General features: G+C 48.2%; 1 pseudogene; it reads right to left on the reverse strand.

The window, feature by feature from the left end:
* Positions 1–702: 702 nt before the first annotated feature.
* On the reverse strand, positions 703–2,136 carry LOC121038553 (fragile X mental retardation syndrome-related protein 1-like; annotated as a pseudogene).
* Positions 2,137–14,638: the final 12,502 nt, after the last annotated feature.

Raw genomic sequence — 14,638 nt, forward strand, 5'->3', positions numbered from 1 at the left:
TTTAAAAAAAAAAACAAAACTTTTTTTTATAGCCAGCAACTTTTTTTAATGTTACATATACTATTCTCAAGGCACATCTGATGATATATTTTATGACACAGTAGGCGTCAAAGTATGTTTAACGTGTGATTTCTTCAGGATCCCTCCCCTTTCTGGATTCCAAATGGAGGAACTGAAAGTGTGATGTAAAGACCGGCGATCCATAGTCTGTCTTTGGCCAGCTTGTCCAAGCACTATTGTAAAATGTAATATGAAAGAACTGGAAAGTACGAACTTCTTCAGTTTGTGAAACACCGTTCAGGACTGCTGCTTCTTGAGCGTTTTCTTCTTTTAAGGTATTAATCTTTTCTTCCCCTGGAGTGCGCCGTAGCTTAGAAATGTCATCGCCAGAGGCAGTCGTCAGCCCATTTATTGCCTTTTCTGAAGGACCACGCTCTTCAGTCACGTCTCTTGCCACTTCTTTCTTGTTTTTCGCCAAAGTTTCCCTTGGGACGTTTCTTTGTCTGCTCTGAGGCGCAGCTCTAGAAAAATTATCTGCAACTGTGACTAGCCCGTTTTCCTTAACTGAATTGGTGTCAGATTCGGTCATCCCATCCATCAGAAGAGCGTCTTCATCAGTCCTTCGTCTACGAGACCGCCTACGACGGTTAGTACTGTGATGAGATTCACTGGCATCAGTGTGTGCAATCTCATCAGATTCTCTATTATCAAGTAAGCTGTATGGATTGCCGTCTGGATCTTTGAGCACAGGACTGATGGAGAATTTGCCACCACGTGGTCCAGCACGACCTCGACCCCCTGAAACACTTCTCCCTCTTCCTCCTGGGCGTCTCCTCCCGTCGGGCTGATGTCGGCTCTCTCGATCATCTTCTCCTGCCAATGACCAATCACTCGGCCCGTCTTTACGCTCAGATTCTGTTTCAGGGGGGTTAGACAGCTCAGGGTTTGTACCATAACCGGAGGTGTAATTAGGGCCCCGACGACCTCTGCCTCTTCCACTCTAAGACCTAGAACCAATCTGTCGTAGCTGTTCATCAATCTGCAGGCGTTCCATTGTTAGCTGTTCTGCTTCCTTTAGATAAGCAATCTGGTACTCTAAAAAACTTGCTCATTTCCGATGCTTTTTTTCGTGCCAACAAACACAAATGGAACCACAGCATCTTCTCTAGGTGGTTGATTTTCATTGTCTCCTTCGATTCTCACCCACATCACACCAGATTTGTCCATTATTTCCTGAATAGCTTTGCCATTTTTCCCAGTTACTTTTCCAACAAGATTCCTAGGAACCTGAATAAAATCCTCCACAAATTCCAAGAAACCTTTAGCCTTTTTTACAGCATCAGCACTCCCTCCATAGAGTCTAAATGTGCCAGTATCTTCGTCTAGCTCAATAGCTGTAACTCCAGGAACCTTCCTAGCTTGCTGTGTGTTCCTATTGCCAGGCCCATTCAATCTTCTCTCCCAACAAATTCCTCATGAAAAGCTGCCGCAAGTTGTTTTGTGCATTCTAAATGCTTAGCGGCTTCTTCATTTCCGGACATGAGCATCGACTTCGTACGAATACTTCGCAAATGCGTGTCACTTAAAATGTTTACTGTCTTCACATTTGCTTCACTGGCAGACGGTATCATGAGCTGTGTGGTTTCTGGATGGTAAAAAATTCTGCATGCTCCTCCTGCTTTCTTAAAATCTTTATGTGCATTGTTCATTAGCACACGCCCCTCTCAAATCCTCAGGAGCATCCACTGTGCATTCAAAGAAGGTACTTTTTTTTTTTGACAGTTTTATTTTGATGGACAGGCCGAAGTCGCTCAAATGGGACTATTTCATTGTAAGTGGCCTCACAAGCAGCGTATTCAATGACATAAAACTCTCCTTTCATCATTCGAACTTTGGCCAACACCATCCACATGGTTCCTGGTCATTTGCTCTTGAATACCTCTGCTTCGTCTCCTTCACTAATTTCTTTGTTTATATCAGGCGGTGGTGGTGATCTAACTTCATTAAGTGGAACCTGGTGTTCTGGCTGCCAGTTGTTCTCAGAAACAACTGTGAGGGAGTCTTCCTGAACATCTTTGATAAATCCCTTGTAGAAAGCCGGGTGGAGCCACAAACCTTCACCGTCAGCTCGGCCATGTTGGAACCACCAAAAAAAATTTTTTTTAACGTTTATTCAGTTTTGAGAGAGAGAGTGAACAGGGGAGGGTCAGAGAGAGAGGGGGACACAGAATCCGAAGCAGAATCCAGGCTCCGGGCTGTCAGCACAGAGCCCGACGCGGGGCTCGAACTCACGGACCGTGAGATCATGACCCGAGCCCAAAGCTGGACCCTTAACCGACTGAGCCACCCAGGCGCCCCGTGGGAGGACTTTTCTAATAATCTATCGTTCGCTGAAGTTCAGTCCGTCGAGGGTCCCTGCTTTCTGGTGGGTCCCTCCATTCTCATTTGCTGTCACATGTGGGGCTAAGGCCTTGTCTCCTGACCCCGGCTACCCATTACCACCCCAGTCTCTGAGTTGCCCAAACCCCTCCCCTCCTCCTCCCAGGGTGACCACCGGGCACTCATGGGATAGTTTTGGCTCTCCGTTCCTGCCTCTTTTTGTGCCCTGGACTCTTCCTTTGTTCTTATGAGTTTGGCTCTGCATTTCAGGGAAGTTCCATATGCTTCTCTCCAGCAAGTAGCAGAGGGTTGCAGGCTATCGAGGCCACCGTGTTTCGAGAAACCTGCCTGATCACCATCAGTGTCTCCTGACGGGGCTAGTTTAAAGTCTACTAGCATCCGGGTCGCCTTGGGAACATGTAATTAATACAGTGAATATTCCCTAGTTTTCCCCTAGAACGATCAAATCAGACTTGCAGAAATTTGGCTGGGAAACTTAACGTTTTAACCAAGGCACCGGGGTGAAACTGATGCCCATACACTTGTGAGAACCCTTGCCTGTTGGGCAGCTCGGGTTCATTGACCCACCCAGCAAACATGTATGACGCACAGTGTGCCTGCACCACACAGGCGTCACAGGATGCGGAAAGAAAGAAGACGTTTTCTTTCTTCCAAGGACTCATGGTATAGTTCAGGACTTGGCAGCTCTTTTTGCAAAGGGACAGAGAGTAAACATTTTAGGGTTTGTGGGTCATATGGTCTCCTTTGCAAAAGCTACTGTAGACAATATGTATACAAATGAGGTGGCTGCGTCCCCCCCCCCCCCCCACATTTTATTTACAAAAGAAGGTGTGATTTGCTGAGCTATGGTAGGAGTTAAAAGAGGAACAAGCCGGGGCACCTGGCTGGCTCAGGAGAGCAGGTGACTCTTTTTTTTTTTTTTCTTTATTTTTGAGAGAGAGAGAGAGAGAGAGAGAGCAAGACATAGCATGAGTGTGGGAGGCGCAGGGAGAGAGGGAGACACAGAATCCGAAGCAGGCTCCAGGCTCTGAGCTGTCAGCACGGAGCCCGACGCAGAGCTCGAACTCACAAACTGCAAGATCATGACCTGAGCCGAAGTGGGATGCTTAAGTGACAGAGCCACCCAGGCGCCCTGAGCATGTGACTCTTGGTCTCCAGGTGATAAGTTCCAGCCCCATGTTGGGTGGAGATTTTACTTAAGAAAAGAAAAGAAAAGAAAAGACTGGAACATGCCAAACAAAGGATCATAGTGTAGCAGTCGCTATCCCAGAGGTGTGCAAGAGATGTGATGGGGCCAGGAGAGGAATCCTGGGGGGGGGGGGGGGAAGGTGGGCCCCGGGGGGTTCCCCCAGATGCTCACACAGGGGGGGGGCGGGGGGGGGGGTGGGGGGGGCGGCAGGGGGTCAGGCTGTAGGTGATCATTGGAGTTAGGTTGTTTGCATTCTGTACGATTGTAAATAGTGCTGCGAGGACCATCTTTGACCTTGTCCAGTGTTTGATTCTTTCTTAGGATAAAGACACTGTGTAACTTTGGTAGCACACTCTCAGGATGCCTGGGGAAAAGGAAGTGCAACTTCCACACCCTCCAGGGATGGGCACGGGGCACATCTCCCACCCCACTCCTCGGTTGCCGGGTTGCTAACTTCTAAAAGCACCAACAAATATCAATTCACGATGAAGGCTTAGTCTGGCCTTTAATCGCAAAATTAAAAACCTAGCCTGAAAAACCTTGCTTGACTTATTATTTTCAGGAGACACGCCCCAGTTCTTTTGTTTTTGTAATTGACATGTAATTTATATGTGACATTGTGTCGGGTTAAGGTATACAATGTGTTGATTTGATACACTTATGTGCTGCACTTCTGACTGCGGCAGCTGCCTTAGTTAAGAGGACGCTTCTGGTTTTGTTTCTTGGGTTTCGGCAAGATAGACTGTGTTTCGGGGAGCTGGAAGGGTCTCCCTGCGAGTGGCCTGACTTCTGGAGTCCCACACAGGAGGAGGGTTGACGCCCTATCTCGGCTGTGAACAGCGCAATCTGCCCAGCCCACTCGGCTCGGAGATCAGCTTTTTATACCGTGGCTAAACGCACACCCACATCAGTAGAAAGGAGGCCCAGGGAGCCTGTTTGATCTCAGTGGAAAGCTGGCCCAGGCTGGCATTTTGACATTTGGAAACAGTGAATACAATTACCCATCTGTGGACCAAAAGGGATTTTTTTTTTTTTCCTTTAAGGGAATCGAAGGTATTTTGCCGGCGGTGGAGTTTCTCTCTAAGAGGCCCCTTCCAACCAGAGGATCGTCCACAAAGTTTAATTCAAGAAAGAGGGGGAAGGAAGGCGGGCTCACGCCAGAAGTCAGATCTTCCTCTGCGGACCGACCTTTTAGTCAGAGAAGGCCGGGAGGCAAGCCAGCGAGAGCCTGCACGGCCCTTCGGAGTCAGCTCCGGGCTTTTGCAGACATGATTCATCTGTCCCTCACACAGCCCCCCTGAGGCAGGGGTGGTTACTTCCTTGTTGACAAACAAGGGCAAAGAGACCACACCTCATAAGACTGTCCAGGATCACACAGCCAGCCGGTGGCGGGGCTGGGATGTGAACTGGCGTTTCCCGACCTCAAATTCAGCTCTTTTCTCGTGTACTATGGGTCGAATGGTGTCGTCCAAATTACTATGTTGAAGTCCTAAACCCTCAGCGCCTCAGACTGTGCCCTCACTTGGAAATAAGACCTTTGCAGATGGAATTAGTTAAGAGGAAGTCAGACCGGAGTAGGGTGGGACCCTAATCCAACATGACTGAGTGTCCTTGTCCTTATTTAAAAAAAAAAAATCCAGGGGCGCCTGGGTGGTGAAACAGGGTGCTGTCGAAAAACCACCAGACGCCGAATAGAAGCGAGGCAAGATTTTATTCACGGCCGGGCCAAACCTGATCTCCTGATCTTAAGGAGGAAGGTGCAGAGAATGGCCCTGAACAAAGGCAGCAGTGGGCTTCTATGGATTTTAGCAAGTCAGAATATGTCATTATTTGGTTAACCCATTACAATTTACAGCATTTCATGGTAGCCAATTATACTGTGACACATAGACGTTAGTTTTGGCGGGAACCTATCAATTTAAAGGTCCTGGGGCGCCTGGGTGGCGCAGTCGGTTAAGCGTCCGACTTCAGCCAGGTCACGATCTCGCGGTCCGTGAGTTCGAGCCCCGCGTCGGGCTCTGGGCTGATGGCTCAGAGCCTGGAGCCTGCTTCCGATTCTGTGTCTCCCTCTCTCTCTGCCCCTCCCCCGTTCATGCTCTCTCTCTGTCCCAAAAATAAATAAACGTTGAAAAAAAAAATTTAAAAAAAAAAAAAGGTCTTTGTCCTAAGAGGGTTTAAAATGGCCAATCATAGACACCTAAGATGCCTCCGGGCAGCGAGTACGTGACTTTTTACATGTCGGTCTTGCCTAGGCCAGATCTTGGTAGAAGGGGTGGGGGAGCGTTTTGCATCCTAAGTTATCTATTTAGCAAGCAGGCAAGGTCACAGAAGCGAGATAGGGCGGTTAGTAATTTCCGATAACATCAGCCTTTTATCTCAATTATTCATGAAAGGGGAGTTTAAGCTGAACTTATATGCAATAAGCTTTCTGATACCTTATAAGTTGACCTATTACAGGTGGCTCAGTCTGTTAAGCGTCTGACTTCGGCTCAGGTCATGATCTCACGGCTCGTGAGTTCGAGCCCCACGTCGGGATCTGTGCTGACAGCTCAGAGCCTGGAGCCTGCTTCGGAGTCTGTCTCGCCCTCTCTCTCTGCCCCAACCCACTCGCATTCTGTCTCTGTCTCTCTCAAAAATAAATAAACATTAAAAAAATTAAAAAAAATCCATATGGAGGGGCGCCTGGGTGGCTCAAGGGGTTAAGCATATCCGACTTGGGCTCAGGTCATGACCTTGCAGGTTGTGACTTTGATCCCTGCATTGGGCTCTGTACTGGTAGCTTGGAGCCTGGAGCCTGCTTCAGAGCCTGTGTCTCCCTCTCTCTCTGCTCCTTCCCCATGTGCCCTCTCTCTCAAAAATAAACATTAAGTTTTTTTTACATTTTATTTTTAATTGTTTTAAATGTTTATTTATTTTTGAGAGAGAGACAGAGCACAAGCGGGGGAGGAACAGAGAGAGAGGGAGACACAATCCGAAGCAGGCTCCAGGCTCTGAGCTGTGAGCACAGAGCCCGACGCAGGGCTTGAACCCACAAACCGCGAGATCATAACCTGAGCCGAAGTCGTATGCTTAACGAACTGAGCCACCCACGTGCCCCTAAAAAATTTTTTTTAAAAATCCATATGGCGAGTCAGGGACACATACAGAAGGAAGATGATGGGAAGGCACAGGACCACACCATCCACAAGCCAAAGGATGCTTGAGGGTTCTGGAAGGTAGGAGAGAGGCATCGAACAGATTTTTTCCCTCGCAGCCCTCAAAAGGGACCCACCTTGCAATACCTTGATCTTGGACTTCCAGCCCCCAGAACTCCAGGGGATAGGTTTCTGTCGTTTAAGCGCCTGGTCTGTGGTACTTCATTCCCGTAGCCCTAGGAAACGAACACAGCGCTCACTGTAATTAAGGAAACCGTAGTTCTTGAGGACCCACTCTGTGTGGCAGCACAACTTGCCAGGACTTGTGTTTTGTTCTCCCCGTATTTTTTTTTTCTCCCTGTGCTCAGTACGTAGGGCAGAGACGGCTAGCTGCTTTCCCTCCTTTTCAGAACGGAAGCCTCCTCCCTCGTTTGCATCGCCAGAGACTACATTTCCCAGCCTCCCTTGCACGTAGGCGTGGCCATGGGAAGCACGTTCTCACGCGGGGGGGGGGGGGGGGGAACGTGCGTGGGCACCGCCCTAAGAGGAAACTGCTTGTCTTCCTGTTTCCCTAATGCACCTCCTTGGAGGCAGCAACGTGGCCGCGGGCAGCCGTGGGTCGTGTGGGTCTGGCACAGCACGATGGCAGGAAGCTTGGTCCCTGAGTGACTTTGCGGAGCAGAGACCCCCGCCCGCCCTGGTCTCCTGCTTTCTTCTGGGTTGTCCTGAGACAGAGGGAGAACTTTCTGCCTTGTTCGATCCACTGCGTCCTAGGAACTTTGGGTTCTAACACATGGGTCTGCGTCCCCTCACACGTGCGTGTCCTTGACTTTCGCTGCGGTTGGAGATGGCCGTGCTTCCGACCTGAGAGTGGAGTTTGCACTGGGACTTCCTGATTAACTGCTTCCTGGAGCAGCTTTCTTGAAGGACAAGGGACACGTGGTAGACTGCACATATTTAAAGCGCACGCCTGTGAAGCCATCACCGCCGTCAAGATAATGAACCATCACCTGGCAAAGTTTTGACTCACTGGGTTTTGTTTCCCCAAAGCCCTGGCCCCTTGGGGGTGGGTGGGAAGGGGAGAGAAGTTACAGGGAGCTGGGCTTGCAGCAGAGAAAGTGGCGCCTAACTTCAGGAGGCTGGGATTCAGAGGGTCTGGGCATCTGAACTTTATTTTTATTTTTTTTAATTGTTTTTGATTTTGTAAATTTATTTTTTTTTGAATTCTTTTTTTAATATGTTAAAAGTTTATTTATTTTGAGAGAGAGAGAGAGAGCGTGCACAAGCAGGGAGGGGCAGAGAGAGAGAGAGAGAGAGAGAGAGAATCCCAAGCAGGCTCCACACTGTCCGCACAGAGCCCAATGCGGGGCTCGAACCCACAACCCTGGGATCATGACCTGAGCTGAAATCAAGGGTCTGATGCTCAACCGACTGAGCCACCCAGGAGCCCCCCGGAATCTGAATTCTTAAGAAGGCTCTCGACTCCCAATCATGTTGGGGAAGATCTAGTCTTGCCCCTTTTTCTGGGGGATGTAGTGGATCCGGGGCAAACCAGGCTTCCATTCTGCAGCCCAGGCTCTTCCCGCACCTCCATGGGGCCTCTCTAAGCAGGGTATTAACTTTATGTTCTACAAGGAAAAGCAGGGGAAGAGAACTTAGTTATTCTTCTGATTAACAGGGAAGTTGTCCAATTGGCTACGCTTGAATTACATCCCCTGAAGATTAAACTTGGGCTTCTTTGGTTTTCATTTATTTTATTGGACTGTATGGAGATGTTTTGAAAGAGTAAGGCGGGGGTGGGTGGGGGTAGGGTTCCGGGATGGTGGCCATGTTTGCCACATGCAGAAGGCCAACACCGCTTCCAGAAGACTCAAGTGGACACAGGGATTTCTTCACTCAGTGAAAGTGGTTTTTTTCTCCCCCCTTCCAGAGAATATGTGGGTTCATACTTTGTAACAAGTCAACGTCTTTTCTGGTTCCCTGTTTAGAAAACGGGTGCCTTGCTAAACAGCTGTCGCTCATGGCTTCCTTCCTGGACGGCGGTGTGATCGATCGTCTGAGATATAAATCTTGGAGGATTGTCCCAAGACCACAGACACTTATGTTCTCTGCTCTTGACATGTTGTGATTCTCAGTGAATAACCGACAGCCAGAGCATGGTGTTTTGTTCTGATTTGTCACAAAGACTTTTCCAGCCCGTTTTTATTACACTAAAGCGAGGGTCGTTTTATTACACGAAAACTCTCCGCCTCTGAGAGCAGATTTTCCGAGCCGGCTGTCGTGTTAGGGGCGCTCGCTGTGCTTCGTGAGGGTCTTCAGGTCCTGCAGCGGGGCGGTGGATCACAGGTGCCCGCACAGTCATCACTGATGCCTTGAGGAAAACCTTAAGCAGAGACATGGCAGGGTGCAGGACCGGTGACTGTGCAAGTGGCCAGTGTCGCTCCTAGACCGGGCACCTCGTGGAAAGGGCTTCCAGAGAGGAACTCTGCCCTGAGGATGCCAACAGACCAAGGGGGGGGGGGACGGAGGGCCGGCAGGAGACATGCAGGCACCCAGCAGCCAGGGGAGCCTTGAACTCAGCGTGGCCATCTGCCTTTCCATCCCTCTTAACAGAGGCAGATTTGCTGTCCTGGCTGGGTCCCCTCTTCCCAGAGGGGAAGGGGATGAGCCACAGGGCCTTCTGGGTTGTGTGTCCTCTCTCTGCAATGCTGCCTTGCGACTCTATGTGACTTTCCCCTGACCTTACCTGGCAAGGAATAGCCTCTTAATCTGAGGGTCCCGGGTGCAGAATATAGGTCGTAGACAGAACGTCTACATTTCTAGTTCAACCGCTGCCTCGCTCCAAGAACAGAGCAGAAGCAAAGAAGATTCAGGGGACTTGCTCCGAATCGCCTAGTGAATTTGTGTGGGGCCCGGAGGAGTTTTCAAATTTGTGATATTATCTCCCTAAGGGCCCTTTGCCGGGGCGACCTAAACCGTCTTCCTCGTCCTGGCTTTCACCGGACTAGGGTTTCTTTTGTTTTTTGTTTTGTTTTGTTTCCCCCCAAGTTTGCAAAATGTAAGCTATTTCTCTTCCTTCTCTTATAAAAATGCCCATGCATCCAACGTAAAGGGTGGAATAATTTTCCAGTGCTCGCCATGGCCATAGGCCCATCAGCCTTCTCTTGCCCACAGGTCATAACTTCCAAGTCTTTGGCCTGTTTTGGTTTTGCAGATTACCTTCTATTATGAAATAATGTGTTTTCGTTGCTACTTCTTGGTTTTGCTGGGGAGGTGACACATCTCTCCCCTCCCCCTTTCTCTCCACTCAGCCGTTGAATTCTGCCATCTTGCCAATGCATGCTTATCTTTAATTTTCTTAGGTGGGTATATGCCTCTCCGTTATTATGATTACATAGATTCTATTCAGACATGTTGGTATTCTGCACACACTTTTATTCCTAAAGAAGCCTCCTGGAGATTTCTGAGTTGAGCCCATCTAGGCTCCATGGGGAGTTATATTCTGGGCTCTTCCTTCACTATCATCCTGGGGCTCCCGTGGCCTCTCTTCCGTGATGGATCCCATTTTCCTATATGCCATATCTTTTTCTTAACTGGTTTATTCCTTTAAAAAAATACACATCCTCTAGTAGCTTTCTGAGAAAAAGTATATTTGAGATAAATTTAAAAAATTTTTTAAAGTTCATTTATGTTGAGATAGGGAGGGAGTGGGGGAAGGGCAGAGCAGAGGGAGAGAGAGAATCCCAAGCGGGCTCCGCAAATACGGTGTGGAGCCCAGTGTGGGGCTTGAAGTCAGGAACTGTGAGATCGTGATCTGAGCCCAAATCAAGAGTCGGGTGCTTAACTGACTGAACCACCCAGGAGCCCCGTGAGATAAATCTTTAAAGATCTTGCATGTCTGAAGATATTCTTATGCTTGCTGGAGAATTGGGGTCAGTGTGGAATTCTAGGTGAAAGGTTACTTTCCTTCAGAGTTACCACAGCATCAGGCCACTGCTTTCCACATGTCATGTGGGGTTGTTATGGCGGAACTCTTGGCATCATCATGACTTTTGGTCCTTTGTGCATGATCTGCTTTTTTTTCTCTCTGGAAGACTGTATCATGTTCTCTTTGTCTACAGGGTTCTGAAATTTCATAATCATGTGTTGTGTAGAGGGTCCCTTTGGGGCCAGTGTGCTGCACCCTTGGGGACTTCTTCAGTTTGAAAACTCATGCCTTTAGTTTTGGAAAACATTCTTACAGGTTATTTCTTGAAGTTTTCCTCTACTATTTTTTTCCTGTTAATTTTTACTATTAATAAATTGAACTCCTTGGACAGGACTCTGATGTTCTTATCCTTCCTTCCCTTTCAATTCCATTTGTTTCTTTTCAATTTACTTCAGTTTTCTGGGAGACTTTCTCAAATTTATCTTCAAAATCTTTAATTTTTATCATTTCCACTGTTATATCTTTAAATTCCAAGACAACTTCTTCCCCTTTATTTTATGATGATGGTGATTATTTTCGTTCTCTGACTGCACATTTTACATAGCAGGCTGTTCTTGTTTCATGGATGTACTCTTTCTTCCAAAGTCTATTTTCTCAAAGTTATTTTTTCCCCATCTGTATTTCTGCATTTCATCCATAAGGATTCCTTAGACATTTGGTGATTTCCTCCTTCTGTTTCCCCCTTCTGCCTACAGTGCTATGATCATTTCTGAGCTGGCTGCCCGAAATTTGGTCTTTGTCATCTTGGTCATTTGGCATAATTCTGTCAAATCATTCTATTTTCCTTTTCTTCCTTCCTTCCTTCCTTCCTTCCTTCCTTCCTTCCTTTCTTGACAGAGGGAGAGAGAGAGGGAGAGAGTGGGGGAGAGAGGCAAAGGGAGAGAGAATCCCAGGCAGGTTCCATACTCAGCCTGACACGGGGTTGGAGCCCATAACCCCGGCATCTCGACTTGAGCCAAAAGCAAGAGTCAGACGCTCAACTGACTGAGCCACCCAGGAACTCCCAAATCAGTTTTTCTGAAATGTCTATTTAACATGTTATTCCACTAGTGAAAAAGCCTTCAGTGGTTTCCTATTTCCGACTTTATCAGACCTAAACTCTACCATTTTTAGCATTCCCAAACCCTGGATCCACCAAAACTATGTACCACATCTTTGTCCTTGTAATGTGGACACTCTTGGGTGGTCAGAGTTTGAGGTAGGTAAGAATAATACCAAGAATACTAAGACTAGCACCAAGAATACTAAGAATAGCAGTTAGGTAATAATAATACAAGCAAACAAGGACAATAAGGACTTTACCATTTACAGGCATTACTGACTCTAACATCTCTGTGGTGCCCGCATCATCATGCCCATCTTACAGGTAAAGAAATGGAGGTTTGAACGGGGGAAGTGAGAAACCCGAGGTAACACAGTGGGGAAGTAGCAAAGTGGGGCTAGATCCATGTCTCAGTGCTCTGTCCACACCACCGTCTACCGATCAAGGCTCCTTCGAGGCCACTGTCTGATAAACGGCACTCCCACATGTGTTGACCATGAGCTCCCATGTCTTTCTGGTAAGTGCCAGCTCCTCTCTGTACATGCAGTGATCTGTGGTACATGCTTTATGCCTCACTCATGGGTGTGCAAAAAGCCTTGGGTATTTTGGTGCCAGGGCCACTGGGAGCTGCTTACTGTCTTTGAGGACAATCAGGCTTGGCCTCCTGCCTCCTTTCCATATAATTTTTAACAAACCAGCAATCTCTCTCCAAGCATTGCAGACCTCTGGCTTGGACCAAGAAACCTGGAATTGTTTAAGAGAACATTAATTTCCTATGAGCTAGGATTACAGGCTGTCTAGAACTTCTTAATGAACAGCCATACTGCCTTTTTGAAGCGTTTATGTATTTGCCAATGCAGATTTGATGGTTACACAAAGTATTGCAGTTTGTCCTTTCTGGATATTAGAGTCTTCTAGAAGTTGACCAGTGGTGGACCCTGGTGCTTGGTTATTTCCTTGGTGAGACTTCAGGATGGCATTGCTAGTTGTCTATCCCACACATGCTCCCCTGACGTCTCACTCTTTTTTTTTTAATTTTTTTAACGTTTATTCAGTTTTTTTTTTTCAATGTTTATTTATTTTTGGGACAGAGAGAGACAGAGCATGAACAGGGGAGGGGCAGAGAGAGAGAGGGAGACACAGAATTGGAAACAGGCTCCAGGCTCTGAGCCGTCAGCCCAGAGCCTGACGCGGCGCTCAAACTCACGGACCGCGAGATTGTGACCTGGCTGAAGTCGGACGCTTAACCGACTGCGCCACCCAGGCGCCCCATTTATTCAGTTTTTGAGAGACAGAGAGAGACGGCACAAGGAGGGGCAGAGAGAGAGGGAGACACAGAATCCGAAGCAGGCTCCAGGCTCCGAGCTGTCAGCACAGAGCCCCATGCGAGGCTCGAACCCACGAACCGTGAGATCATGACCTGAGCTGAAGTCAGACGCTTAACCGACTGAGCCACCCGGGTGTCCCCGTCTCGCTCTTATTTTTACGGATTTTTGGTAACCGAAACATTTTAAGACTCAATCACATCACTGTATATTTGTTGAAGATAAAAACCCAGGGTCAGAGCTGACGCTTAGTTGGCTGAATGACACTGGACAGAACCCAGCACCTCTGGACCTCAGCTTTGTGATGGGGTTAGATGAGTGAATCTCAGACTGGCTCTGACATTCTGAAAACGAAGCATCTTCGCTTTTGACTTCACACTTCCCGTGGAATCAGAGCTTTGAGATGACAGTGAGTTTCCCTTGATGTTACCCTGAGACCCTATCTTGACTGGTGACGAGGACCTCACTGGGGTACTTGCACCGGTACCTTCTCCAGGGAGAAAAGGTGGGGAGTGCTTTGCAAGAGAGACTGTCTTTTTGATTTTTTACCTCCTTCTGATTTTAAGCACAGGGGTGCTGCTAAGCTGCTTTTTCCCCCCTGTGCAAATAATTTTGTGAGAAAATACAACCAGTGCAATTATACTGAACTTTCATAAGATGAAATGTTAATAAAATGGATGTTTGACCAATAAAATACTTGATGCCAAATTAAACGGGCCTGAAGGGAATTACACTTTGGAGCAAACTCCATGGGAAACAGGATGAAAAGGAAAGTACTATTTTTGAGCAGCTAGACGAATTTCCCCAGAAACACGAATATAGAAGTTGCAGCATCTTTGGCTTGTCAGAGGGAAGGCGGCATGGTGGCCAAAGATGGGGACGCTAACGGCAGGGTTCTTGAGTTCAAGCCCCAACTTTGCTAGTTCTTGTCCACCAGCCTTGGGAGACTTACCGGACCCCACGTGCCCAGGTTGCTGGCTTGGGACAGCTTGGGACAGCTTCTCCCAATGCTTGGGAGAAACATTCCCGTTAATTAGGCATCGGGTGAGCCAACGACCACTTTTTCCTAGGGTAGGTGAGAGAGCAAATTACCGTCTGGCCTGTTGTCCCTGCCGCCCAGGTCTGTTTCCTTCCTACTGTGCCTGGATTCCGCCATCTGAGTCTCTGCCGGGACGCTGCGGCCAGGCCACCAGCCACCGGACCCTTCGTGGCCCTTCCCGCCTGCTCTCTTCGGCCTCATCCGCTCCTTTGGAGCCAAAGGTCAGGACGTAGCAAACAACCCCGGGCTTCCGAGTATGAAGTGTGTCCCTGCTTCCCATTTGGAAAAACCTCTCCCTCCCTGGAGACACGCGCTTGTCTTTTTCACGCGAGTGACCAAGGGTCACCTCCTTCGAGAGTCTCTTCTGCCTCCTTCACGATGTCGCTCCCTTGTCCCCCCCACCTTCCATCATCTTGTAAAACCTCTAGGCACTTCTCTTATAGCAGTCACAGCCACGTGAAATCATGAATCGTGAAAACCAAGTCTGCCTTTCCTCCTAGAGACCTTCTTGAAGATTGGGG

Source organism: Herpailurus yagouaroundi, unplaced genomic scaffold (genome assembly GCF_014898765.1).
Source record: "Herpailurus yagouaroundi ecotype Mexico unplaced genomic scaffold, PumYag 28, whole genome shotgun sequence".
NCBI classification, from domain to species: domain Eukaryota; kingdom Metazoa; phylum Chordata; class Mammalia; order Carnivora; family Felidae; genus Herpailurus; species Herpailurus yagouaroundi.